Source organism: Carcharodon carcharias, chromosome 23 (genome assembly GCF_017639515.1).
Source record: "Carcharodon carcharias isolate sCarCar2 chromosome 23, sCarCar2.pri, whole genome shotgun sequence".
Lineage (NCBI taxonomy): Eukaryota > Metazoa > Chordata > Chondrichthyes > Lamniformes > Lamnidae > Carcharodon > Carcharodon carcharias.
The window spans coordinates 14,274,814-14,302,486 of record NC_054489.1 but is presented as its reverse complement, the minus strand read 5'-3'; the positions used below and the strand labels follow the sequence as shown (position 1 = coordinate 14,302,486).

Here is a 27,673-nt window from a genome sequence, read left to right as displayed (position 1 = left end):
ATGAGGAAGCAGCACGAAGCTTGCTGGCTGCCTGTCTCAATGGGGCTGGAAATGGGCTGATTGCACATCACATCATGGATACCACGCCCAAAAATTGGAGAAGCCAATTTTTTGGCCGAGGATCCTGAAGCTAAGTCACCAACTCTGAGCCAGGTATTTTTAATTCTACAAGATCTTAATCTAAAGTCTTGCATCTAACAAGTAACACTTCTCAAAGTGTTACACCCCCCAAAGCATCATATCTATAGGACATTTTGTACTATTGTCTTAAATTACCATGCACCTTTTAAGTGACAAATCAGATGTCTGGCTAAAAGTAAACAAATCAAAATGGACTAATGAGAAACAAATGACCAAGAAAAAGAACAAGAAACAAAAGTACTTCAAATTCTTGCTATGGAGTCAAATTTTGGTGCCAAGATGTGACGTGTTCAGTAATGTTAGGCAGATTGTGCTCTGTGCAAGGTTGGCAGCCCTGTTTCCTACATTATAAAAGTGAACACACCAGAAACAACTTCACTGGTTGTAAACCACTTTAGGACATCCTGAGATCATGAAATGTTCTATAAAAATCAAAGTTCTTTAGCTCTTTCTTTCGCCCTATATATATTTTTATAGGATTCAAATCTGGAGCGCTGCTTCTTAGACATGTGACCAATTGATTTAGGATGACATCATGCATACCAAAGGGGCAAAGGTCACTGCATTTCCTAGCAAGCTAAATTTAAATAATGCTGATGCCACACCAACGCAGAAAGGCAAATTAGCCACATCACCTCGACTAATTGTTACCCTGTGATCCATGAGGAGAAGTGCGACAGCACCAACATCAAATAGTCGGCCATCATCATTGCCAAGACTTGTCCATGATGAATGGTCATCAGAGAATTTTGATACAGTGGTACCCTAGAGCCCTTAAGGGAAGAAAGAAAGTTGAGCGTAAAACAATGCTGTACACGTGCCTCAGGTCTGACAGTGATTCTGTCTCCACCCCTTCCTGAGTGGCACACCACAAACATCTACAATTTCTACACACCATGCACAGTTTGCACATTGCACTGCATGAAGGCGGCACGCCCGCTATCACCAGGAGCACAGGCTACATGGGTCAGGTTTGAAAAATTGTCGATGCTGTTTCACTGCAGGCACGGAGCATTGCTGACACCAGCAGTTCTGTGTGACAGGCAGTGACCCTTTGGTCAGTCCATGATAGTGCTCGCAGCAAGTTAATGAAACCGTAGGCTGTTCACCTCCAAAACGGAGGTTACATACAACTGAACAAGTGGAATTCTTGAGCCTGCTGAATAACCAGACTCAGCAGAATAGCAACATATCAGCAGCGATATACTGAATGTCTGCTGCAATGCTTTACTGTGGCAATGGAACCAGCACTAATAGTCATCAAAGTGCAGAAGGTACTGCAACACATCAACGCCACCATATTAAAAGGAGTCAGACTTTGAACATAGTACAACTGACCATTAATAGCTTACACTTATACCAAAGGCTTCCTTGTAATGTTAGCAGGTTTAATTGAACTTTAGTAAGAGGCAGAATTAAATGGTGCTGCAAATATGTCAAACTGCTTTTCGGAGCATTAGAATCTAAATCTAAGAATCTAAGAGTGGGGGAGTTATTTCTGGTGTCCTGGTCAATACGTATCCCTCAATCAACATCAAAATAAAAGAGGTCACCTGGTCCTTATTACATTGCTGTTTCTAGGAGCTCAATTTGGCTGCTACATTTCCTACGTTACAACAGCGACCATGCTTCAAAACTACCTCATTGGCTGTATAGTGCTTTGGGACATCCTGTGGTCATGAAAGACGCTATATAAATGCAAATCTTTGTTTTTATTTTTTAAATGTACATTCCGCAAGTAAGATACAGAACGAACAGACTGCGAGGCAGCCCAATCCCCTTTTGTATTCTCTTTGAGTTTATAAAGATGATTGAGAATTTAATGAACACAACCAGACAACATATTGGCCAGTATTTTCACATTGCGTTAAGGGCCGGGCCCAGCATGCTGACGTGTAAAATGATACACGGTGACATCGGGCGTGTGTCCTGATGTCATCACGCCTCATTCCGACCCTTCATTCAGTGGGCGCGCGCCGGAGGCAGCTGCGCACCCACCGAATTGTCAAAGGCCTGTTAAGGCCATTAAAAAAACCAATTAATTATCAACATGGCCCATCCAACCTTAAGGTCGGCGGGGAGGCAAAGAGACCAAGCGGCCTTCGCATTTTTCAGGAACCTTCATCCACAGGCGGGATGAGGTTTCCTGAAGGTTTTATCGAATAAACATTTTTTTTTCACAATTCATAAACGTGTCCCAGCTCACGTGACACTGTCACATGAGGCGACATGTCTAAATAATTTTAATCTTTCTTTATTTAAAACTTCCAGTCTGAACTTAATCTCCCTGAGGCAGCTCCGTGTCTCAGGGAGATTGAAGCGCTCTTTCGCGTGCATGCACGTAAGAGCGCAGGCCCCAACTCTCCCGACTCCCCCCCCGCCCACACAAGTAGCGCTGAGTGCGTCATGCTGGACCGGCCTTAATTGGCCCGCCCACGTAAAATGGCGGCGTGCAGCCAATCGCGGGCGGCGATCAGCTGCGCACCCACCCACTCCCGACCGGCCCACCCAACAGGCCCGTGATCTACGGACTTCAATACGAAATGCAGATTGCAGCAGACCTTCCATTTTTGTTCTGTAAATTAAGGAGACCTGCATTTTGCAACATATTTCAATTATTTGTATACTGAAATGTTCATATTTGTGCGATCCTTTTTATTATTACATACTTTATCTTTATTTTAACGATTGTCTATATAACTATGTTATGAATTATGATTACTTGTATTGTCACCACAATTTGTCACCTGCTGCCACGATGATTTTCCAATAAACCAATCATCTTTCAATCTACACGAAAAAGGCATTTTGTTCAATCTGATTGGCCCTGAGGTTCAGAAACAGAATGCACGGTTCACCAACATCACCCAACTGACCTTCTCCCCAAAAGCCTGAACAAGTGCCCCTAACATTACTGATGTTTGCACCTTCATTCACCTACACAATAGTCAACTCCAAACATCCATTCATTTCCCTCTTCTGAGCTTTATCCTCTGCCACCTTTTTATCTCTTTGGGGCCACAGTAAAACCACTTTAATTTGTCAATACCATTAGCGGTGTTGAATGCAAACATACAAATTAAGAGCAGGAGTAGGCCATTCAGCCCCTCGAACCTGCTCTGCCATTTAATAAGATCATGACTGATCTGATAGTAACCTGAAATCTGCATCCTACCTACCCCCGATAACCTGTCACCCCCTCGCTTACCAAGAATCTATCCACCTCTGTCTTAAAAATATTCAAAGGCTCTGCTTCCACCATCTTTTCAGGAAGAGAGTTCCAAAGACTCACAACGCTCTGAGTGAAAAAATTTTGCCTCATCTCTGTTTTAAATGGGCGACCCCTTATTTTTAAAACGTGTCCTAGATTCTTCCACAAGAGGAAACATCTTCTCCACATCCACCCTGATCCTGACCCCTCAGGATCTTAAAGGTTTCAATCAAGTCACCTCTTACTCTTCTAAACTCCAGCGAATACAAGCCTAATCTGTTCAGCCTTTCCTCATAAGACAACCCACCCATTCCAGATATTAGTCTGGTAAACTTCTCTGAACTGCTTCCAACGTATTTCCATCCTTCCTTAAATAAGGCGATCAATGCTGTACCCAGTACTCCAGATGTGGTCTCACCAGTGCTCTGCACAACTGAAGCTTAACCTCCCTACAATTCCCTTCACAATAAATTATAACATTCTATTAGCTTTCCTAATTACTTGCTGTGCTTGGATACTAGCCTTTTGTGATTCATGCACTAGGACATCCAGATCCCTCTGCACCTCAGAGCAATGCAGTCTCTCACCATTTAAATAATATGTTTAGCTTTTATTCTTCCTGCCAAAACGGACAATTTCACATTTTTCCACATTGTATTCCATCTGCCAGATCTTTGCCAGATCAGCAAGATGCCCATCCAAGTCTTTAAACTTAAAAACCAATCGATTTCCTTGGGGAAAAAATTATTAAACAGAATCATTTAATCTTTTAGGTTAAATTCCTTCTAAAGGGGAGATGGCGACCAAATGGTACTGTCACTGGACTCATAATCCAGAGGCCCAGGCTGGCAATCCAGGATTAGGGAATCCAAGAATGGCAATCCAGGCATGCCTCCACTGGTGGGAGCAAATAATTACAGTGTGACACTTTTACATAACGACAATTCGTATTTATATAGCACCTTTAATAAAGCATCTCTAAGATGTTTCACAGGAATGTTATACAGCAAAATCAGACATCCAGGCAGGCAAGACAATATTAATAAGAATGGCCAAAATCTTGGTCAAACAGGCAGGTTTTTCTTTTACTTTGTTCTTTCATGGGATGCGGGCGTCACTGGCGAGGCCACCATTTGTTGTCCATCCCTAATTATCCTTGAACTGAATGGTTTGCTTGGCCATTGCAAAGGGCAGTGAAAGGTCAACCACATTGCTGTGGGTCTGGAGTCACATGTAGGCCAGACTGGGTAATGACGACAGATTTCCTTCCCTGAAGGACATTAGTGAACCAGATGGGTGTTTGCAACAACCGATATCATATTGCTGCGGGCACCATTACTGAGACTATCTGAAAGGAGCATCTTCATGGAAGAAAGAGGGACCAAGAGTCAGGGATGTTTAGGGTCAGTGGTGGGCAACCGGTGACCCATCGGGGTTCCGAATGCGACCCGCGAGACATTTTGTTGACTGTTGACCACACACAGGGTTGCCAGGTTCCACAGATTTCCATCCAGGTCGTCTTACTAAAGTGATACAAACGCAAAGCAAAGGAAACATTGACTGTGAGAGTCATGCGCTTCCGTTGTGTCCAAACAAGTAGCTGCTACGGTTCAATCAGCAATTTGTGCAATGCCCTATTTCAATCTTGCGGCCCATTAAGATGACGGAGGGCCACTCATGCAGCCCACGCACTAGCCTAGGCTGCCCATCACTGGTCTCGGCAGCTGATTGCCAATCTTGGAGCGATTAAAACTGGGGATGCTCAAGACGCCATATCTGGAGGAGTGCGGAGATCTTGGCGAGTTTCTGGGCTGCAGCAGATTACGAGGAATGGGAGCTGTGAGACTATGGAGGGGCTTGAAAACAAGGATGAGAATTTTAAAATCAAGGGGGAGAATGTTCTCCCCGTCAGTCGGGCTGGGTGGGAACGGGCGCGGGCGGGTGCGTCAGCAAGCGGGGCCTACCCCCACAGGCCGACCAGAAGCTTCAGGCCCAGGTGTTGCCTGACTGGGCGCCACCTGATCCGGCAAACGGTGCCTTGTTTTAACCTCTCATCCGAAAGACGGGCACTCAAAGCTGGGATTGTTCTCCTTGGAGCAAAGGAGATCGAGGGAAGACTTGATAGAAGTGCACACGATGAGGAAAGGTCTGCAGGAGGTAAACAAAGAGAAACTGTTTCCATTACCTGTAAGTATAAGGGCCAGGGGACACAGATTTAAAGGTTTTGTGCAAGAAAAGCAGGGGGAATGTGGGGAAGACCTTTTTCACTCAGTGACCTGGAACTCGAGGGGCAAGTGGAAGCAGAAACAAACAACGGTTTCAAAAGGAAATTGGATGGGCACTCCCAAGTCCCGAACCTGCCCCCCTGAGGGGAAACAGTCCTTGTTTGGGATTTTGACTCGAACGGCTTGGAGACAGGTTCCCTGTCCAAGGAAGGTTGGCGGGCGGGCTTTTGAAGACAAATCAGAGGCCTTCCAGCTTGAACGGATCAGCGCAGCATAAGCTTCACCACGGAACTTAACCTAAATTTGAAATAAGATTCAGCAGTCAGGTAACCATGTAGTGGGGGATTCCCCACCCAGGCAGGCAGAGAGAGCCTGTAGGCCTCACTGAAACACTGACCGTCCAGCCTGCCACTGGGTGCCTGTCCCCATACAGGTAAACTGCCCCCGTCATTTCCGGAAACTGGAGCTGACAAGTCGCACATGCCCCGTCTAAAGAATGGCCGGCACCAGAAACGGGGATCGAGAAACTGGCAAGCTGGCCGGCACCTGTATCTTTGGGCCCGTCTGCTCCAGCAATCCACTCCCACTTACCACAATCCCTTCACCCTCACAAATCTAATTTTCTTCATCTTCTCCGGCCCCTCCATCTCCTTCTTATAATACGTAGACCAGAACTCTGCACAGCGCTCCAAGTGTGGTCTGACCAAGGTTCATACAAGTTTAAAATAAGCGTCCCTCTGGTCAGAGCATGTTCTCAGGGTTACGTTGCAGAGGTCCGGGTACAGTGAAAGATCAGGTGACCTCCAGAAATTTGTTAATTCTTTGTCAACTTGCAAATCCTCCTTGACCATTCGAAGAGAGAACTTACAAGATCCCAACGTTGTTGATAGCAGCTCATGCAGATGTTGGTATGACACAGTGACAGGCACTCTCGAAGACAGCACAAAAACCATTCAGCTCTTTGACATTTTCAAGCAAATGGTCTTGTGAACCAGCACTATATGTATGGTAGAGACAGAGAGACTCTTGTTTGACTGACCCAGTCAGCTCATTATTGTGCAAGAGATCACAGCCTGGTTCACAAAAATGGTTACTTGCACCAATGGGAAAAAAACTCACATTTTGTATTGAAGATATTGGTGGGTTTGTACTTTACATTCAAGAGCAGTGGAGGACCACCGCTAGATTCTGTTTTATTCACAATGGGGCCTCTGTTTAGAGGAACAAAACTAAACAAGGTACCAGATGCCTGTGACTGGGGTTGGTTCAGAGGAGGTGGGCCAGATTTTAACTCTGTGCAAGTAGGTGGGTTTTGAATGAGTTAAAATCACATCCAGTGTTTCTGATGACACAACAGCATTGCCTAGAAATTGGATCATTCAGCAGCCAGTATTCAGATGAAAACAGGTGCTGTGTGATCCAATATGGCACATGCTTTGTGCTGCTTATTCCTCGCTGGGCGATATGTCATATTGGTTACAGCCAATCGTCCAGGGCGCATGTCTCAAAATAATATTCGATCCATTTTCTATGCAGCCTTTTCTGTCACGAGTTCAAAGGCTAGTGTGTCTAGCATAGTTTCTTTACTGAACTGAATGTATCATGGCTGCTCCTCGGCATTACCTCATGGTTGAGGTCCCATGACTATGGCAAGCCAGGTAGGACACTTTGTAATGATTGCATTTCAAAAGCCAAACACTCTCCAATCTCCTATCCTGACTGCCCACACCGCAGGGTGCAGGCGTTCTTCTGTGAGGGTGTTCTCGAGTGGACTACCGTGTGGGTGAGTTAAAGGGACCGCTGGAAACTGTCACAGACAAAGTAAGTGAAAAGAAACAAATTACTTTCCTGAATGTGATGCAGAAGGAGGAGGAGCAACTCCCCCTGGCTCCACACCGAAACTGCGGGGAGCTACAATCCTGTCCCCGCCTTCCCCTCCCCCAGCTGCTCAAATGAGGCAGGCAGGCGCTGGTCAACCTCTGTCCTCTTCCAGACCAGTGCACTGCCTTCGGGGACCTCCACAAGGTGGGACCAGCTGCACCTCAATTGACTGCCCGCCACTCGCAAAGCAGCGAGGCACAAGGCAACGCAGTTGCTCAGGTTCACGGGGTTCAAGTCCCTCCTGCTGATCTTAAGCCTACTTTGTGTTCCTGACTGAAATGCCGGCTGACAACTGTGAGAGTTACTCATCACAGTGGTAAAATATATGGCTTTTAAAGACATGTTGAGGTTTTAAAAATTTATTCCATTAAAGTTTAACTAGTCCGGAGGATTATATTCAGATTTTCAATACAAAATTATTCACAAGCCTCTCTCCTCTTTTGGGCTCTGCACACTTACAACATTCCTTGCAGCAAAATCACTTTTCAATTCAAGCCCATTTCTTCTGTCCAAGCTGTGGGAAGACACAAAAAGATGCAAATATTTTTAAAAACATGGAAGGCAATTTTGCATTGCTTGGCTAAATGAAAATTATTGAGGCAACAATTTAGCATCGTCCATGAACAGTTAAGGAGCTGATTCAAGAACGAGTGTAAAACCAATGGAACGAAGACAGACACAACGAAGAAGATTAAAGAAAGAAAGATGCCAGGCGCATTAGTTTTTAGTATTCTTTGTCAAAACGAAACTATTTGCAGGTAATGCAGTGTCGCAAGAACTTGTAACTAAAATACTGAGAAATAAAAATGTTGTCAGGGCTGGACAGACTGGATGCAGGGATGATGCTTCCTCTGAATGAAGCTCGGTCTAGAATAAGGGGTCACAGTCTTAGGCTACGGGGTCGGCCATTTAGGATTGAGATGAGGAGAAACTTCTTCACTCAGAGGGTGGTGAACCTGTAGCATTCTCTACCACTGAAGGCTATGGAGGCCAAGTCACTGAATAAAGTTAAGAAAGAAATGGACTTCTGGACTTTAAGGACATCAAGGTGTGTGGGGGGAGAGCGAGTGTATGGTGTTAAGATAGAGGATCAGCCATGATCATACTGAATGGTGGAGCAGGCTGCAGGCACCAAATGACCTGCTCCTGCTCCTATTTTCTATGCTTCTAAAATTTAGAATTCACAAGGTTAATATCCATAGATAGGCAATCAGAAAAAACATACACTAAAACGCAAGTCCCTCAACATTATCAGTTCTCCCATTCTCTCACACCATCATCTGTCAGTGTGATGTGCAGCTGCTATAAAACCTCATCTTCGCCTCTCAGAGCTCAGGCTTGACTCACAAGTCTTTTCATTAAGTCAAAAAGTTGTATAGTGAATCAATTTTAAGTCAGTGCAGCATTTAAAACCCTTTTGAGATTCATTATGAAACATGTTATTATCTAAAACTGATGAAGAATGCAACTTTGTACTTCTAAAATGTATTGCTGAAATCAACAGCTTGGGGATTGACACAAACAAAATAATTTACTTAGAAAAAGGATTATATTCTACTTGTACCGTTGTGTGATTTGATTACATTCAAGGGAGGGAGAGTCGGGGCCTGCGCTCTATCATGCATGTGAGCAGCCGAGTGCAGCAATCTCCCTGGGGCATAGACCTGCTTCAGGGAGATTGAATGGACAATAAAAAACTTTAATAAATGATGTTAACATTTACTTAAACATGTCCCCTCATGTGACAGTGTCACATGAATTGGGACATGTTCATGAAGTTGGGAAAATTTATTTAATTGTTTTATAAAAGCCTCAGGAAACCTCATCCCGCCCGTGAAAAACACAAAGGCCGCTTGGGCTTTAAGCCTGCCCACCAACCTTAAGATTGGACGGGCAGCGTTCTTAAACGCTCTAATACTTTCTTAACGACCTTATTTAGGCTGTCGACACTACGTCAGGCGCGCAGCTGACTCCGGCACACGCCCACCGAATGGAACATCGAGATGAGGCACGATGATGTCGGGACGCACGCCCAATGTCATCGGTGTCATTTTACGCATCAGTGTGTCAGGCCCACCCCACACGCCGACCGGAAGATTCAGCCCTTATGGTCCAGGTCACTAGGGGAATAAAGATTCAGCCGCTATGGTTCAGATCACTAGCGGAATGATGGGCCTAAAGTGCACCTGGAGATTGGCCGAGTAGTGGATAGTGTAGAGGATAGCCATAATCTCCAAAACGATATCGATGGGTTGGTGGAGTGAGCGGTAAAGTGGAGATGGATTTTAATGTAGAGAAGTGTGAGGACATACATTTAGGGAGGTCAAACAGTTATAGGGATTACAAAATAAATGGGAATATACTAGGAGGGGTAGATGAAGTGAGAGATCTTGGCGTACAAGTACACAGGTCCCTGAAGGCAGCAGTTCAAGTAGACAAGGTTGTGAAGAAGGCATATGGAATGCTCTCCTTCATTGGCAGAGGTATAGAATATAAAAGTAAGGATATAATGTTGGAATTGTATAAAACACTAGTGAGGCCACAACTGGAGTACTGTGTGCAGTTCTGGTCACATTACAGGAAGGACATAATAGCTCTGGAGAGAGTGCAGAGGAGGTTTACAAGAATGTTGCCAGGGTTAGAAAAGTGTAGCTACGAGGAGAGATTGGATAGGTTGGGGTTATTTTCCTTAGAACAAAGAAGGCTGAGCGGTGACTTGATTGAGGTGTACAAAATTATGAGGGGAATAGATAAAGTGGACAGGATAAAATTGTTTCCCCTGGTGGAGAATTCTAGAACCAGGGGACATAGATTCAAGATAAGTAGTAGAATGTGTCGGGGGGCATGAGGAAGAACTTTTTTATGCAGAGGGTAGTGGGTGTCTGGAATTCACTGCCCAAGTTGGTGGTAGAGGCAGAAACTTTAAACTCTTTTAAAAAATACCTGGATCTGCACCTTAAGTGCTGTAAGCTGCAGGGCTATGGGCCGAGTGCAGGAAGCTGGGATTAGAAAGGGCACCTGTATGTCCTCAGGCTGGCATGGACAAGATGGGCTGAATGGCCTCCTTCTGAGCTGTAACTTTTCTATGGTTCTATATTGGGCCTCGGCCTGATTGTCATCGAGCTGGCAAATTGAAGACTGTAAAAGATCATAGAGCATAATTCTGCTGTGGGAACACAGGCGCACATCGATTTAAGGCTTGACATACTGAAATAGAACAGGTGTGCCCTGTAACCAGTGCAAGTGTAGATTTCAAGAGAGCCAAGCAGTGAAGGACAGAACTATATATTTTTGTTTACAGAGATACAAATTACAAACATGTACCTCCTAAACCAAACCAGTTTCAATCTGCTCCTGAATATAGGAGCACAGGCAAATCCCCAAGTAATGCTCACCACCCTAATGCATTCAATTAATATACAGTACAATAAATACTCTGACTTTCCCCATTTTACATGTGACCATTTAGGATCAAAGACATTCAGCAGGTCTACCCAACCTTGTAGTTTGGGTACCACATTGGAAGGTAAAATTGAATGGTTTCTATAATGGATAATGCCAATTTAACTCTATAGTGGCAAGTTGAACATTTCTCCTTCTTGCCTCCCACGTCAATGAGGTTCCGTGTATTTTTTCTTAGTTGTTTTGATTTGTTTTGCCACCATCACCCAAAATAGAGGAAGACTTCAGGAATTTGGCTCGATTTGGGAAGAGTGGAATGTTATCTGGTTGCAGACATCGGAGTCCACAGCCAAGCAAATTTAAAAACAGCAGCAGACAATGTACCTTATGTGTGGGTTTGCCAGCTGTCCTGCATGGCCACTATAAACTGGATAAATTGTACTTATAATAGGAAACGAGCCAACACTTGATATTGCCATGAAAGTGGTATAAGTCCTAAACAAGTGGTGCAAATACTGCACCTGTCATATTATATGCGTGTCATTATCAGCTTTACAAGGTGCGTACTACAAGCCTGAGGATGTCTGTCCAGACCTAACCCTAATCTTTCTTAATTTCCAAAACCATCAAATCAAGAAGTCCAAACAACATAATATTTTCAGATGTGATAACCTTGATTATTCAATGGAAAGGTGCTCTGAAACATGGTGTTCTTCTTCCATGCGAGTCAACAACATGGACAAAAATAAAAGATTACCCAAAATATGAAGCAGCTTAAGGTGTCAACTACACAACAGAACAAATTGATCGTAATCAGCTGATTCCACTCAGGTCAAGGTAACCTAAATAGAATTGGATCGATGCACTTGTGTGCTTTGGGAGCACCTTCACATTTACATACATGTTACAAATCTGTCAGGACCCACCTGCTCCTAAATCCACTACCTGTGAGTGCCAACCATGTCGCTGTTAGGATCACGTCAAGTGCATGATGTTAGTATCTTAACTGCATCGACTATCCTGCTGATCTGTTAGTGCCAGCGGTATTAGCTAATGAGTGAGCTATGTGCCAACTTCCCACATTTCTATCTACGCTTCAAAGATGTGTGCACTGAAGGAGATTTCCCGACTAAAAGGTGGGACAAAGAGTGCAATTTGCTTTGCGTTATATATGCACCCGCATTGTATAATATTCTTTCTAGTTTTTGTTATACATCATCCAGAAGAGAATTTCTTAACTTCCTTCAAGTCCCGAATGTTTTCCAGATTTAGCAATGTCATGAAGAACTGGCTGGTACAGTGACCAATGACGTCTGAGGCCCCAGTTCTAAGGCAGCCCAGACTGAAGGGATTCATATTTTTTCTGTCTGCTGGATCTGAAGGACCCTATTGAAATGAGTTTGGAGAACCAGCGCCAAGTGCATATGGGGCCTAAAACACAAAACTGTCCTTAATTTAGAACTTATTGACATCCTTACTCAAGGAAGGCATCAATGACTGTTATGGGAAATTGAAAAATGTCAGATTGGTGTAATAGGGATAAGGGATGCAGATGAGGCAGAGTGTTGAAGCGTTTTTACTTCTTAAGGCTCCAGTCAAAATGTAGAACCTTACCAGTGGCAGCCTGGATAGGGCAACAGCATTGTAGTCCTGACTTTCCAACGTGTGCTTGCCACTAACAAGATTTCATGCTGGAACTTGAACCCTGCAAAATTATTCCTCATGTCTTGTGGAGCTATTTCTAACATGAGATGATAGGTTCAATCCCGGACACCACACTTTAGGACGGGTGTGAAGGCATTAGAGAGGGTGCAAGAAGAGATTTGCTAAAGTGTTTCTAGGGATGAAGAACTTCAGTTACATGGACAGATTGGAGAAGCTGAGGTTGTTCCCCTTGGAAAAAAATAGGCTGAGAAGAAATTTGATTGACATGTTCTAAATCATGAGCGGTCTAGAAAGAGTAGAGAGGAGAACTGTTCTTGTTGGCAGAAGGGTCGAGAACCAGAGGACGCTGATTTAGAGTAATTGGCAAAAGAACCAATGGTGACATGAGGAAAAGCTTTTTCGAGCTGTGAGTGGCTAGGATCTGGAATGAACTATCTGAGAAATTGGTGATTGGGAATTAGACAAGCACATGAAAGGAAAAACATTGTGGGGCTGCGGGAAAAGTATGGAGGGAGCGGGATAAGCTGAATTACTTTTGCAGAGAGTCGGTGTGGGTTCAACGGGCCAAATGGCCTTACTCTGTGCTATATTACACAAGGGCTTTTAATGATCTCACTGAGTGCCTGAAATAGAAAGCATGCCCTTCCCCATTATTAATATCACTCATCTTGATGAGCACAAAATTCAAAAGGATAATGGATAGAAAGACTCGTGTTGTCATACAACTTCTGCCAGTGACTTTCTAGAACCTTCTAGTAGCAAGACCATAACATTGCTATATGTGTCTCTCCTAACATCGACACCAATCAAAAAAAATGGATTAGAATTATGCCTTTTTGCATTTTGTTTAATAAATGGTTAGAGAGAAATCAGAGGCTTTATTTCAAATAAATGGTCTACAAGAGAACATGATTAGTTGATTCACTGGTGCCTTTGCATTGGAACATTTTTCTCTCCCTCTTCAAAAGTACCATTATTGTCTCCTTCTCAAAAAGAACAACCTTGGCCCTTCCATTCTCCTCAACTGTTACTCCAGCTCAAATCTGCCTTTCCACTCTAAAATTACTCAACACACATTAATGCTACTGAGTTCTTCACTCTCCCTGTTCAAATCTTTTCAGTAATGTTTCTGACCTGCCCACAGCATTAAAACCATCCCAGTGAAATTCACCAATTACATCCTCATTTAAGTCTCTGTCACCCCTACCCTCCTCACTGACCTTTGAACATCACCCAGATTCTATCTTGCATTAGGCATGCTGTTTGGGTTTTGAAATGCAGCAGTATTACATGTCCTATCTGGCTTGCTGTAGTCATGTGACCTCTGCCAGAGGCACTCTCTCTGTAAGCTGACATTTTACAGCAGCCCATTAAAGACTTACACTGAGAAAACACTGCAATCATTGAACATGAAACATGGTTTCAGAAATGGATTTAAAATAGATTTTTGAAACCATGAAAATTCTGCAAAGAAACCACAGCTCAGAAAGGCACACAGAAATGTTCAAATCTGCTAAAAGTTTCTGAAAAAGGGCAAGGAAAAGCAAGCATAAACCAAAGGCTGCAAGTAAAACAGTCGATGAGTTAACATGGCTGTAAACTTTCCCCTCCCTGCTCCGGTAGAAATGAAAGGTGATATGTGGCAGGACTGGCTATTTTGCTGCTTGCAATGGCAAAAGTATGGGCTTGCAACAGATTTACTTAACAAGCCAGAGCCAATACGAGTGGTCACATGTCCACCACTGCTGGGGAGGGTCTGCTACAAATTGTATTCCACCCTAAATCTAACTAATGAACAAAGGGAACAGACAACAGAGATTTTGAAAGCCTCGAATGCACACTTTGAACCCTGAGTGAACATAACTTATGAACGCTTTGTATTCAACATTAGAGCTCAAGGTGAAAATGAACCAATTGATCAGTCTGTGACTGCAGTAACAAAGCTTGCTGAATCATATGAATAAAAGATGATCTGATTAAAGATCGAATTCTCTTAGGCTTACAAGGCCCCTCAGTGAGAGAAAGTCTACTGAAAGAGGAGAAACGTATGCTTAAGAAAACGATACGTGTGTAGAAATGCAGGTGTTGTAAAATAATCAGCTAGAGCACACGCATGGCAGAACAGACTGAGAGACACATTATGCTGAGAGGGATTCCAGGCTGAAAGAGCAGAATAATCACAGACAAAGGGCAGTTTGCAAATACTGCGGACAACATCACACAAAGGAAAAGAAGAATTGCCCAGCATGAGGAAAGTAGTGCTTTAACTTCAAGGAACTGAATAGTTCCGCACACAAGTGTTTGGCTAGAAAGAGATATAGGGAGATATTAGTAGAAGGGTCTGATGAAGCACTACACACGGTACAACAGTGTGGTTCCGTCAAGTTTATAAGTGATAAATCATCTGTGATTATTACTATGATGACTGCAGAAGAAGAGTATCAAATGAACAAGAAATGTCAGATAGACACTAGTAAGTCATGACCTTCACTGACCTGTGAGAAATGGCTCAACGTAACAATCCAAAAACGAAGCCCACAAAATTAAGGTTGAGGCTACATGATGGCAATATACTCATACCGAGAGGGCAAATTAGTCTGAGAGCCCAATGCAATGGCAAGAAGGAAGATCTAGAGTTCCAGATCATAGATGGGATGCAACAGCCACTCATCTCAGCTGAAGCAAGTGTAAAGTTTGGACTGGTAACCCTGAACTTGCCAACAGAGATTTACAATGTGTTGTAGCACACAAAAACACTGACTGCCGAACAGATACTAGAGGAGTACAAAAGGTATGTTTACAGAGTTGGGACGTCTACCTGAAGAATATTATCTCCAAGTAGACAAGAACATAAGACCAATTCAGCATCTGCCAAGAAGAGTTCCAACTGCCCTCAAGACAAATTAAACGATGAGAGAGAAGGGCAGGAAAAGAAGGGAATAATCATGAAAATGACAACTCCTACAGACTGGATTAGCTGCATGGAAGCAGTGAAATAACCTTGAAAACTGAGATTATGTTTGGACCCACTCACTACCCCATGCCAACCATCAAAGGAATTTTGGCACAACTTGACAAGGCAAAGATCTTGACTGCCCTAGGTGCGAAGGTTGGTTACTGGTAAGTGAAGCTGGATGAAAGCAGCAGCTTTCTAACTAGATTCTGGATGTCATTCAGGAGATACAGATGGTTGTGCATGTCGTTTGGCATTGCCACATCTCCAGAAGAGTATCAATCAGACAGCGTGAGATAGCCAGTGATCTTCCCCGGAATGGAAGTCATAGCGGATGATGTACTAGACTATGGATGTGGAGACGCAATGAAAGAAGCAACATTTGACCATGATCAGAATTTAATACGAATGCTGGAGAGAGCTTGCCAGGTGAACCTGAAGATGAATAAGAAAAAATTGCATTGAAGACGCCTGAAGTCAAGTGCATTGGTCACGTACTAACAGCAAAAGGTCTTCGCCCAGATCCTGACAAGATGAGCACTGTAGCAGTGATGCAGCGACCAACAGATGTGAAAGCAGTGCAATGATTTGTTGGATTTGTGAACTATTTAGCAAAATATTTGCCCAATTTGTCGTTGGAATGTGGACCATTACACAAGCTCATTGCCAAGGATGCGCAGTGGTATAGGGGCACAGGCCAAGAAACGATGTAATTAGTGATGACGATGCAAGCGCTGAAGTACGATGACCTCAATGATGAAGTCAACTTGCAATGTGATGCCAACGCGACAGGTCTTGGAGCAACCCTAATACAGCAAGGACAACCAGTCATATCTGCATCTAGGGCATTAACACAAACTGAACGACATTACACTCAGATCAAGGAAGAGTGGAGGGCTATTGTATTTGCTTGTGAGCATTTTCATCAATCCCTGCTTGGGAGAGACAAAGTCACAGTGGAGTCTGAACACAAGCCACTTCAAAGCATTTTTCTCAAACCACTACTATCTGCTCCAAAGCATCTACAAAGAAAGATACTTTATTTACAGAGATTTCTGGATATGACATATAAGCAAGGGAAACAGATGCATATCACTGAAATGCTGTCGAGAACAGCACTCCCCATGAAGAAAGTTGAGGAAGTGACAACAGAATGTGAAATCTTCCAGATTCAACACGAAGCAGCAACTCAACATGATCTGGAAATCATCAACCCAGTAGAGACACTGGGCGGAATTTTGCCCTCGGTTGGTGGGTGGGCCCCACCGGCTCGGCGGTGGGCGGGCAGCCAAACACCGCCGCCGAAGTGGGCCCTGCTGCCATTTTAAGTGGGCGGGCCAATTAAGGCCCACCCAGCAGCCTGCCCGACAGGTAGCGCTATGCACTTCCTGTGCAGGGGGTGGGGTGGAGGGATTCCCTATCTGTCAAAGAGCGCTCTTTCGTGCATGCACACGAAGGAGTGCACTGCTCCCTGAGACTAAGTGCTGTCTCAGGGAGATCAGTGAAAGGGTGTTACAAAGTCAAAAAATAGAAAAATAAAAAAATTATTAACATTCATGTCCCCCTCATGTGACAATGTCACACGAGATGGGCCATGTTAATAAATATCACATAAAATTTATTAAAGTTTTAAAAAACGGACATGAAACCTCATCCCGCCGGTGGATGAGGTTTCATGTATTATCAGAAGCCCGCTGGGGCTCCTGGCCTACCCGCCAGCCTTAAGGTTGGATGGGCAGGTCTTTAATTATCTTAATTACTCTGTCAATGGCCTCAATTGGCCATTGACAGGTCAGCAGGCGGACAGCTGATTGCGCTGTCCACCCGTCTTCCTAAAGATTTAAAGGGACCGGGATGACAACAGGGGTTCCTCCCGACATCATCCCGCATCATTTTCCCGTCGGCGAGCAGACCCACCCCCAAATCGACGACAGGAAAATTCTGCAGATTGAATCTGACAGACAGGCGCCCTGCTCAAATCAAGTGAAATACCCAACAAGATACAACTCTCCAAGTGCTGTAAAAAGTATTGATGAAGGGATGGCCTGAGAGCGTCAAGGACACACCTGTGGTCACAAAAGCATTTTGGGCTTACTGAGATGAATTGACAGCCCAAGATGGCATCTTGTACAAAGGAAATAGAATCATTATCCCTAAGGCGATGAAAGGAGAGGTGCTGAAGCGCATCCATACAAACCATCAAAGAAGTCCGAGAAGGGCAAGAGAAGTGCTCTACAGGCCAAACATGAGCAATGAAATTAAAGACCACATCAGCCAGTGCGGTGCTTGTGATGAGTACCAAGCTAAACAAGCTAAAGAGCTGTTGATGACACATCACATCCCAGACAGATCATGGATGAAGCTGGGAATAGACCTCTTCATTATAGCAAGAACTGATGATCTTGTCACTGTAGACTGCTATTCTGACTACTGCGAGTTAGACCAGCTGACTTCAATGATGACGGAAGAAATAGTACAGTGCCTGAAAGCACACTTCAGTCATTACGGCATTCCAGACATTGTGATGACTGACAATGACTTTCAGTTCATGACTGAAGAATTCAGCCGCTTCACAAAGGATTGGGAAATTCAACACTACACGTCATCTCTGCGCTATCCCCAGTCAAATGGAAAGGCTGAAGCAGCAGCGAAAATCGCCAAAGAAGTAATCAAGAAATCAAGCAAATCAACTACAGATGTATACAAGGCAATCCTCGAGTGGAGAAACACACTGACTGAAGGCATGGAAAGCAGTTTAATCCAAAGACTAATGTCACGCTGCACCCAAACTATTCTTCCAATAGCATAAACAGCTATTGAAACCAGAAGTGGTAACAGGTGTGAGTGAAAAAAATCAAGGTGAGATGGCAGAAAGCCAAATTTTATTTTGACAAGAATGCTAAAACACTGCCAAAGCTGAGCATTGAAGAGCCAGTCAGAGTACAAACCTTCAATGCTGTCAACAGGAGTCAGCTCACACAGCAACTTGGGACGTGTAGAGAAGTTGTCACCTCAATCGTACGCGGTGGAAGTGAACAACCAAATATACCGATGTAACCACAGACATATACGAGCAACTAGAGAAGCTGTTCGTTCATTGCAGTCAGCCAGTCAGGAAGATGGGATCTCACCGGCAGCACAGCGTACAGATTTATCATCAATCCCAGAGGTCCACAGGTCCCCAACAACGGCAATGGAACAACAACAGTTACCATGGCAACAAGTGCCATGGGAAAGACACTCTTCGGACATGCGTACAGAGACCTGAACAATTTAAAGACTATGTGTGCAATTTGGGTGCAGAAACTGACTAGCAGAACAAACCATTGTTAATGCATGAGAACAGTGGGTTTATATTGGGTAACTTGGGTAACTCACAATTACACATGATTATGCATGCAAATTTGTCTTTTGTTTGTTAGGAAAGGGGGATGTTTGTGTTTTTTGTTCATTATGAAAGGGGGATGTTTGGGTTTTGGAATGCAACAGTACAACATGTCCTATATGGCTTGCCGGTGTCAAGTGACCTCTGCCATGAGGCACCCTCTCTGTAAGCAGATATTTTATAGCAGTTCAATGAAGACTTACACTGAGAAAGTACTGCAATCTTTGAAAATGAATCCTGTCCTTTCCAACATCTGTTGGTTCTCCACCTCCTGATGAATTTACTTCAATGTTCTTGTCCTTATTTACAAAGCCCTCCAAGGCCTCACCCCAATCTTACCTCTGCAACCTCCTTCAGCCCTGTGCCCTTCTGTTCTTGCAATTGCACCCTCTCCCTCTGGAACATCATTAGTGGAAGAAGGAACCTGATCAAAAACCTCCTCAAATTCCAACTCTTTAACTTAGCGGAAGTGACCAAAGACCAACTCTTCCCAGGCTGCTCTTTTTTCTTTTGTGAGGTGTCTTGAGACATTCACTGCAGTTAAAACACAAACATAGACGACTGCTGCTCCTTCTCCCTAAAAGCCTCTCAGAGGACAACGCTGCACACTTATACATTCACAAATAATTGTTCAACCTGTATTGCTGTACAGATGGCTCTATACTTGGGAATCAATATCTAACTGTGTTATGAAGTGGCAGGTGATATGTGCCAGACAGACCAAATTCACAAGGGAATCTTGGCCACACTAACACAATGGTTTTGCAATTTGTATTTATTATGAGAATATTTGTGCACTGAATTCAGAAGTAATGAGCCCACTAACATCTTTAGAGATTTTAAAAATTAAACTAAAATGTTAATTAACAAAAGAAAATATTTCAAGCACATACATAAGATAACAGTTACTTAATACTATAACAAACCCCAAAATTCCTAATTAACCTGACTCCCAACTACACACCCTCTTTAAGTCAACAGTCCAAAATAGATCTCAAATTTAGATATGAAATTCAGCAAGTTTACCACAGCACCCACTCAACAGTGGAATTCCAAACGTGTCTCTCCAACTTTGGTTACTGGAGACAGGAGACTTCTACATTAATGGCTGGAGCCTTTTCCCCCAAGGCTGTTTTACACCGTCCTTTTAGATCTTACATGCTGCAACCCCCCCACCCCCGCCAACGTAGCCTTCCATCCTTCTTTATATGTGTTTCTGTCTCTTTAATATGCAAAATCCATTATTCTATATGTCTTTGGAAATTTACTTTTCCCATAATATAAAAAACTTTCATGTTACCAATATGGTGAGTATCTCTGGGAAAAATAAACATACTGCTTGGCCTTGCTTATCTTTTTAGTTGTACACATCCTATGGTTCCTTTGAAACTTAAACAACCCCTTCACTTGTGTAAAAATGCAAATTTCCTTCAGACCCTACACGCTGCCCTCACCCATGTTTACTCGTTAGCATTTCAAATGCCTTTTACACCCAACTTCTTTTGATAATTTCAACTTTGCAGTCTGACTCCAATTCAATTAAATCACACAGACAGAACCATACACACACACACTCATAAGCCTACTTTACAGTAAACCACAATAATATTATGAAAAATATGATAGTTTCATGACAACTGCATGAATCTAACAATTCAGTTTCCTGGAGAGACTACATGTTTCCAAATGATTATTTTATTTCAACATTTTTCACAAAGACAACTGTTATTCTATCAAAGGAGAAAGAATGGCCATATAGATCATAGAATCATAAATCATAAAATGATATAGCACAGGAGGCCATTTATCCCATTGCACCATACTAGCTCTTTAGCAGAGATATCCAATTACATTTTCCTCCAAAGCCTTGCAAATATTTTCCTTTCAAGTATTTATCCAAATCCTTTTGAAAGTTATATTGAATCTGTTTCTTTTGGGATAATACATTCCAGATAACAACAGCTTATCACATAAAATAAAATGTCCTGATGTCACCTCCAGTTTTTTTGCCAATTACCTTAATTAAGCCTGTCAGCTCTGGTTTGCTGACCCCTCTGCCAGTGGAAAGAGGTCCCATGCCAGCTTTCTGTAGTACAATCCAGTCAGTTCTATCACCCTACACTATCCATTTAGCCCTGCAAGTACCCATCCAAACTCCTTTGCAATACAACATTGGCTGCTGTTCAAAATTACTTTGTTGGCTACAAAACACTTTATGATGTCCTGAGGTTGTGAAAGGCACCCAACAAATGCAAATTGCTCTTATTTTGCTTGGCACTTTCAGGCTAAAAACAACTCTAAATGTAGGTGCTGGGACATCTACCCCATCAAGCTCAGGAATCCTAATGCTATGATTTATTGATGGTACTTTGGAGTTCTAAAAATAGAAATTGTTATCTAGCACTGCTATGCACTCTCTTCAAGGTGGTATTATGGTTCCCAGGTCCTTGCAAAGCCATAAAGAACTTCAAAATATTGTTTCTGGAACTTGTCCATTGCACTGCGGGGGATTTCCTCTACTTAAGCTCACTTTAGGGCACAGTGTGGAAACTCTGTCGTGTTTCTAATGGCAGAATGAAGTGCAGAGCTGTGACGGGTGTACCATGAAGCAGAATTAGCCACGTAACTGTGGATACTAAAGTACAGTTGACTACAACTGAAAAAAAAACTCATATGCTACAACAAATATTTGCAAATCATCCTATAGTAATATATTAATTGTCTGAAATTTGCCAGCACTCAATGATGTGTTTGATCATATCAAAATTAATGCAAATGCCGCTCTAGTTTATGTGTCACTAAGCTTTGCATCAAAGTTTTACTAAATAACAAAGGGAAAACAAGCAACTGCAGTCAAGCCACGTGGTTGTACCTTCTTGTGCCTCTCTTTGTTCTGCGAACTGGCACGTGTCCTACGGTACACTTAATTCTAACCTAACAGACAAGCCCACATACCATTGTTCATGGCACCTTGCTCTGGCCATCTCATTTCTTTTTTGGGGACTAAACACTACCCTAATAACCAAAGGCACCAGGCAATGTAACAAAGATTTGTCAGCTCCTCATCACCACATGAAATGATGACACCTGTACACACTTCCGGCAATATTTTGACAAATATATTTCAATCACAGTTCCAAGGCTGAAACAAAAACAGAAAATGGTGGAAAATCTCAGCAGGCCTAGCAGCATCTGTGGAGAGAGAAACATAGTTAACATTTCGAGTCCGTAGGACCCTTCTTCAGAGCTGACATCTTACAGTTGATATCTTGCCCTGATATCTTCAGAGCTTTTATCTTATGGTTCCAAAGCTGAATTGTTTTCAGGATATTTTTAATTTCCTTCAGCCAAGTAGTATCTGCAGCTGGTGTATGAAGGGAACTAAATGCTCCTAGATCTCTGCTCATGTGGCTCGAGAACTGACCAACAGAATGTAAATGGGAACAACATGGGGAAAACTCCCTGATTAGGCTTTGGGTTTATTTAATCTTTCCTACCATAGATTATTTTGGTTTAAGTCATTCTCTCTGGTGAGTCCCAACATCCCACATCTTCAAAACTGTCTATCCTTGCCTTGTGATCTGCAAAAGCTTTCCAGTTACACACCCATAGAAATGATACTGCAATACACCCATTTTTGCAATTGTAGATACTGGGCTATCTAATCCCTTTAGAACATCCTAGTTTCGCCTTTGAAGCTGTAGGAGCATCACATCAAGTAATATTACTTAAAATATCAAGTAAATTTATTGGACAAACAATGAACAAATGGTTTGTCTACCGTGATATAATAGTTACACAACAACAGTAAACCAAATCCACCTCCTTGAATGAACAAAATCAGAGTTCCGGTTGAATACTGCATTATTCTTTAATAAATAGCTTTTATAAACATAACCCTTTCCGTTCTTAATTTTTTTTTTCCTCATTACAGGATTGTTTATTTGTCTCTTCCTGTACAGTTTTCAAGTCATTTCAACTATCTACTGAGAACTCATCAGAACCCGCTGCTGATTGTAGCAATTCCTGCCAGGAGATCTGCTGTCAGGGTACGTTACGTTTGTCTGACTAGCATCATCCTCATGCATCCACTGTAGCTCGTCTGAAACCGTTCTGTCACATCTGTCATCAACTACCCCTAGGTCGACCCCTTTTTCTGCTGCCCTGAACTTTGCCCTCTAGAAGAGAGCTCCGTGGTTTTTCAGCTCTGCTCAAATGGCCGAAATACTGATATTTTCTTTTCTGGATGTCACTTTTTAAGAGTTTTCGCTCCTGCAATTTCAAGCACCTCTTTATTTGTCTTATGGTCTATATATGGAATTTTTAGCAGACATCTTAGCACCCACATTTCAAAGACCTCTATTTTCTTCCAAAGATCTTTATTTATTGTCCAGGTTTCTGAGGCATACAGGAAAGTGGACAGAATGTTGCATCTTATGAGTTTTTCACCTTTTTACAAGCTTGAGTTTTCTTGTTAACACATTCTTCATCTCCATAAAATTACTTATGGCTATCTCTATCCTTCTTCAAACTCTGCATCACACCTGCCATCTTCTGCTATTATTTATCCTAAATGTACAAATTCAACTACTTGTTCCACACCATCCACTTTAATCTTCACTCCTGTTTCTTCTAATATATTCCTTCTGATGATCTTGCCTTTTGTGTTCATACTCCATCCATATTCTAAGCTTCTAGATTTTATCTGATCTGCGATATTTTGTAGGGCCTCTTCTGATTCTGCAAGTAGCCTGTGTCTTCAGTGATACAGTGTGGCCCTCAGGTTCAGGAGAGGCCCTACAAAATGTCATAGATCAAGTAAAATCTAGAAGTTTAGAATATGGATTGAGTATGAATACCATCAGTTCACCATCTAGAAAGAATTCTGATGGATAGAGTATATCTGCACTCGGAGAGGCAGGGATTAATCAGGGATGGTCAACATGGATTTGTTAAGGGAAGGTCACGTTTGACAAATTTGATCAAATTTTTTGGGGAGGTAACCAGGTGTGTTGATGAGGGTAAAGCATTTGATGTGGTCTACATGGACTTTAGCAAGGCTTTTGATAAGGTCCCTTATGGCAGATTGATCAAGAAAGTAAGAGCCCATGGGATCCAAGGCAAACTGGCACGTTGGACCCAAAATTGGCTGAGAGGCAGGAAGCAGAGGGTGATACTAGAGGGATGTTTCTGTGACTGAAAGTCTGTTTCCAGTGGGGTTCCGCAGGGCTCGGTGCTGGGGCCCTTGCTGTTTGTGGTGTACATAAATGATTTGGACTTAAGTGTAGGGGGTATAATCAAGAAGATCGTGGATAACATGAAAATTGGTAGGGTGGTAAATAGTGAGGAGGATAGCCATAAACTGCAGGAGGATATCAATGAACTGGTCAGGTGGGCAGAACAGTGAAAAATGGTATTCAACCTGGAAAAGTGTGAGGTAATGCACTTGGGGAGGGCTAACAAGGCAAGGGATTACACTCTGAATGGTAGGACCCTGAAAAGTACTGAAGATCAGAGGGACCTTGGTGTGTATATCCACAGATCCCTGAAGGTAGCAGGGCAGGTAGATAAGGTGGTTAAGAAGGCATATGGGATACTTGCCTTTATTAGTTGACGTATATTATACAAGAGCAGGGAGGTTATGCTGGAACTGTATAAAACGCTGGCGAGGCCACAGCTGGAGTACTGTGTTCAGTTCTGGTCACCACAATATAGGAAGGATGTGATTGGACTGGAGACGGTGCAGAGGAGATTTACCAGGATGCTGCCTGGGCTGGAGGGTCTGAGCTATTAGGAAAGATTGGATAGATTTTCCTTGGAGCAACGAAGATTGAGAGGGAACCTGATAGAGGTGTATAAGATTATGAGGGACATAGATTGGGTGGATAGGAAGGCACTTTTTTCATTAGTATTGGGGTCAATAACCAGAGGGGCATAGATTTAAGGTAAGAGGTAGAACACTAAAGGGGAGTTGAGGAGACATTTTTTCACCCAGAGGGTGGTGGGAGTCTGGAACTCACTGCCTGAGAGGGTGGTTGATTCAGAAACTCTTGTAACATTTAAGAAATATTTTGATATTCACTTGCATTGCCAGAGCCTCCAGGGCCAAGCGCTGAAAATGAGATTAGTGGCGTCAGATCTTTGTTGACCGGTGCGGACACGATGGGCCGAATGACCTCCTTCTGTGCTGTAAACTCTATGTGTCTATGAATTCACCCACTGAAATAACCTTCCACTGGTTTAGGTTACTTGTTTAGAACTTGCATCACTGACAATTGGATTCAAAATAATTGGCCATCAGCATTTAACTGAGTGCATCACACCATTTGTGTTTGTTCAAAGTTAATTTGTTTCCTGTCAAGCCAATATTTCAAAAAAGCAGTGATTTGCACTGAATGTACAATGGATGTATTAAAGTGAGCTTGATACAGACAACCATTCTTTTTAAGCTGCAGAAACTAAAAAAGACCATTAACTTAAGAAAGATAGAACTTGCATTTATCTAGTGCCTTTCTGATCCTCAGGATGCCCCAACGAGCCAACATACCTGCCCAGAGGCCAACTGACCCACTTAAGCGGTCAATTAAGGGTAGCCAATGAAATACTTTTGCAGTGTCCGGGCAAACACAGGGGCCAAATGTCCACACAACAATATCCCATAAAAGTGCAATTTGATAAGTGACCAAACTGCCTGGGCAGCATTTCTAGGTCAGCGTGCAGGCGCGATTGGCAAGCCCAGGAACGGCCAGGGAATGGACCGCCGACCACGATCGGCCCCCCAACCACAATCTCACGCTAACTGGCTGTTAATTGGCCAGCCAGCGTGAAACACGCGCCGAAATGTTCAGCGCTGCCGGGGTTGGTGCGACAGGAGGGTGGTGCTGAATGAGAGCTCCCCGAAGGCAGAGAGCTGCCTCAGGCTGCAGAAGAATTTAAAAGCAGTAAATAAAGATTTTAAAATCTGGAAAAAAAAATGTCCACACATCAGAATCAGTCACCTAAAAGTATGCATGATGAAAATTCCGTCCACACATTTTCTTAAATTTAATAACGGAAAGCTCATCCCGCTCTTGGATGAGGTTTCATTAAAAATGCAAAGTCTGCCTGGCAGATTCGCCCGCCCACCAAACCTAAGGTTGGACAGACCACGAAAAATCGGGGACACTTGGAACTTTAATGGGCTTAATTGTCCTCTTAATTGTCGGTGGGTGTGCTTCCAACTTTTGCACGCACCCACCAGCCAAAATGTTGTGTGACCGTGGTACGATGTCGGGACGCTCGCCTGACATCATCACGCGCTATTTTACGCCTGAGTGGGTCAGGCGTGCACTCGCGCACCAAGCTAAAAATTCTGCCCTCAGTTTTGGTGATGTTGTTTGAGGGATAAATATTGGTCAGGGCCCTGCAGAGAATTCCCTTGCTCTGCTCCAAGGTCTTTTACATCCACCTGAGAGGGCAGATGGGATGAGGTTTAATGTCTCCTCCAAAAGACAGGACCACCAGTTGTGCCGCGCTCCCTCAGTACTGCACTGAATTGTTAACCTGCATTGTGTGCTCAAGACTCTGGGGTGGGCTTTGAACTCACAATATTCTGATCTGGATGTGAATTTGCTACCACTAAGAAAGGCTGAATGTACAGCTAGACAAAAATCCATAATTCCCTATCACAATCTCCTTCCCAACACTCAACTTCCTGGGGAAAATATCAATGGCCTACTCTTAATGCTTCCAATTTCAATGCATCTAGAGTTAAGTACTGTGAGGTGGGAAGACCATAGAACCATAAGACATAGGAGCAGAAATTAGGCCATTTGGCCCATCAAGTCTGCTCCGCCATTCAATCATGGCTGATAAGTTTTTCAACCCCATTCTCTCGCCTTCTCTTCATAAGCTTTGATTGATCCCCTTACCAATCAAGAACCTATCTATCTCGGTCTTAAATACACTCAGGGATAAACTCACTATGGCTACTGAAGATATTTGAGCATGGTATACTATTTAAACTCATAGTTAGAAATCTCATTACAGAATAATTTGTTTTTCAAAAATAACATGCTGCTCATCAGTGTGTTTGTGAAAAACATATTGTGCAGGATTTGGTAATAATGATGCAGTCTTGTACACAGTGTTTAAAGCCAAATGAGGAAATGCAATCCCTTCTATGTTCCTTCTTGCCTCTTTAGTAATTACAGTTTCTTCCTTTAAGCCTTTTGACCACAGTTTCTTGGGATTTGGCCAACATGACCGAGCGCAAATGATGAAAATGTACTGGTAAAGTCCACCTGGACTTGGGGGTTATTGTATTCGATTACATTCTAGTTAAACCATTCACTGACAAAACGCGCTGTAACAGTTTAAGTAAACAGCCTAGAAAGTTGATCGTGCTTGCAGAGGACAGACCACACGGCGGTTGGTGTTGACGTCTAGGGCTGGATTTTACCAGCCCCCTGTAGGAATAGTTTCAAAGGCGGGGGTGCAAAGTGCCGAGGGAAGGTGGGGAATGGAATGCCTGTTACCTTCCTGCCACCATAGCATTTTAACATGGGTTAGATGGAGGATGGCACATATCTGCCCAGAGGCCAAATGAACCACTTATGTGGTCAATTAAGGACATCTTCCTGCACCACTGACATTTTATCAGTGGTAGGGAAGCCCTCCCATGTTTGGAAAGACTGCCAGGTGAACCTTCAGGGAACCTGCCAATGTTCAGTGTTGGGGGAAGAGCCCTCCTAATCGGACACCCTGTAGCCCATGAAGGGGCCGCCCGTTGGCGACGGCCACGCCCACCACAACAACCCCTGCGGCCCTCA

The 27,673-nt window shown here is 43.2% G+C and overlaps 1 protein-coding gene across 1 annotated transcript in view; it reads right to left on the bottom strand.

The window, feature by feature from the left end:
* The window catches only part of LOC121268929 (thyroid hormone receptor alpha), a 378,625-nt gene that overhangs the window by 308,515 nt on the left and 42,437 nt on the right, over positions 1-27,673 (bottom strand). Inside the window, exon 2 of the mRNA XM_041173200.1 lies at positions 7,918-7,972. The gene's annotated coding sequence lies outside the window, so the exon portion shown is untranslated. The remainder of the gene's footprint in view (positions 1-7,917; positions 7,973-27,673) is intronic.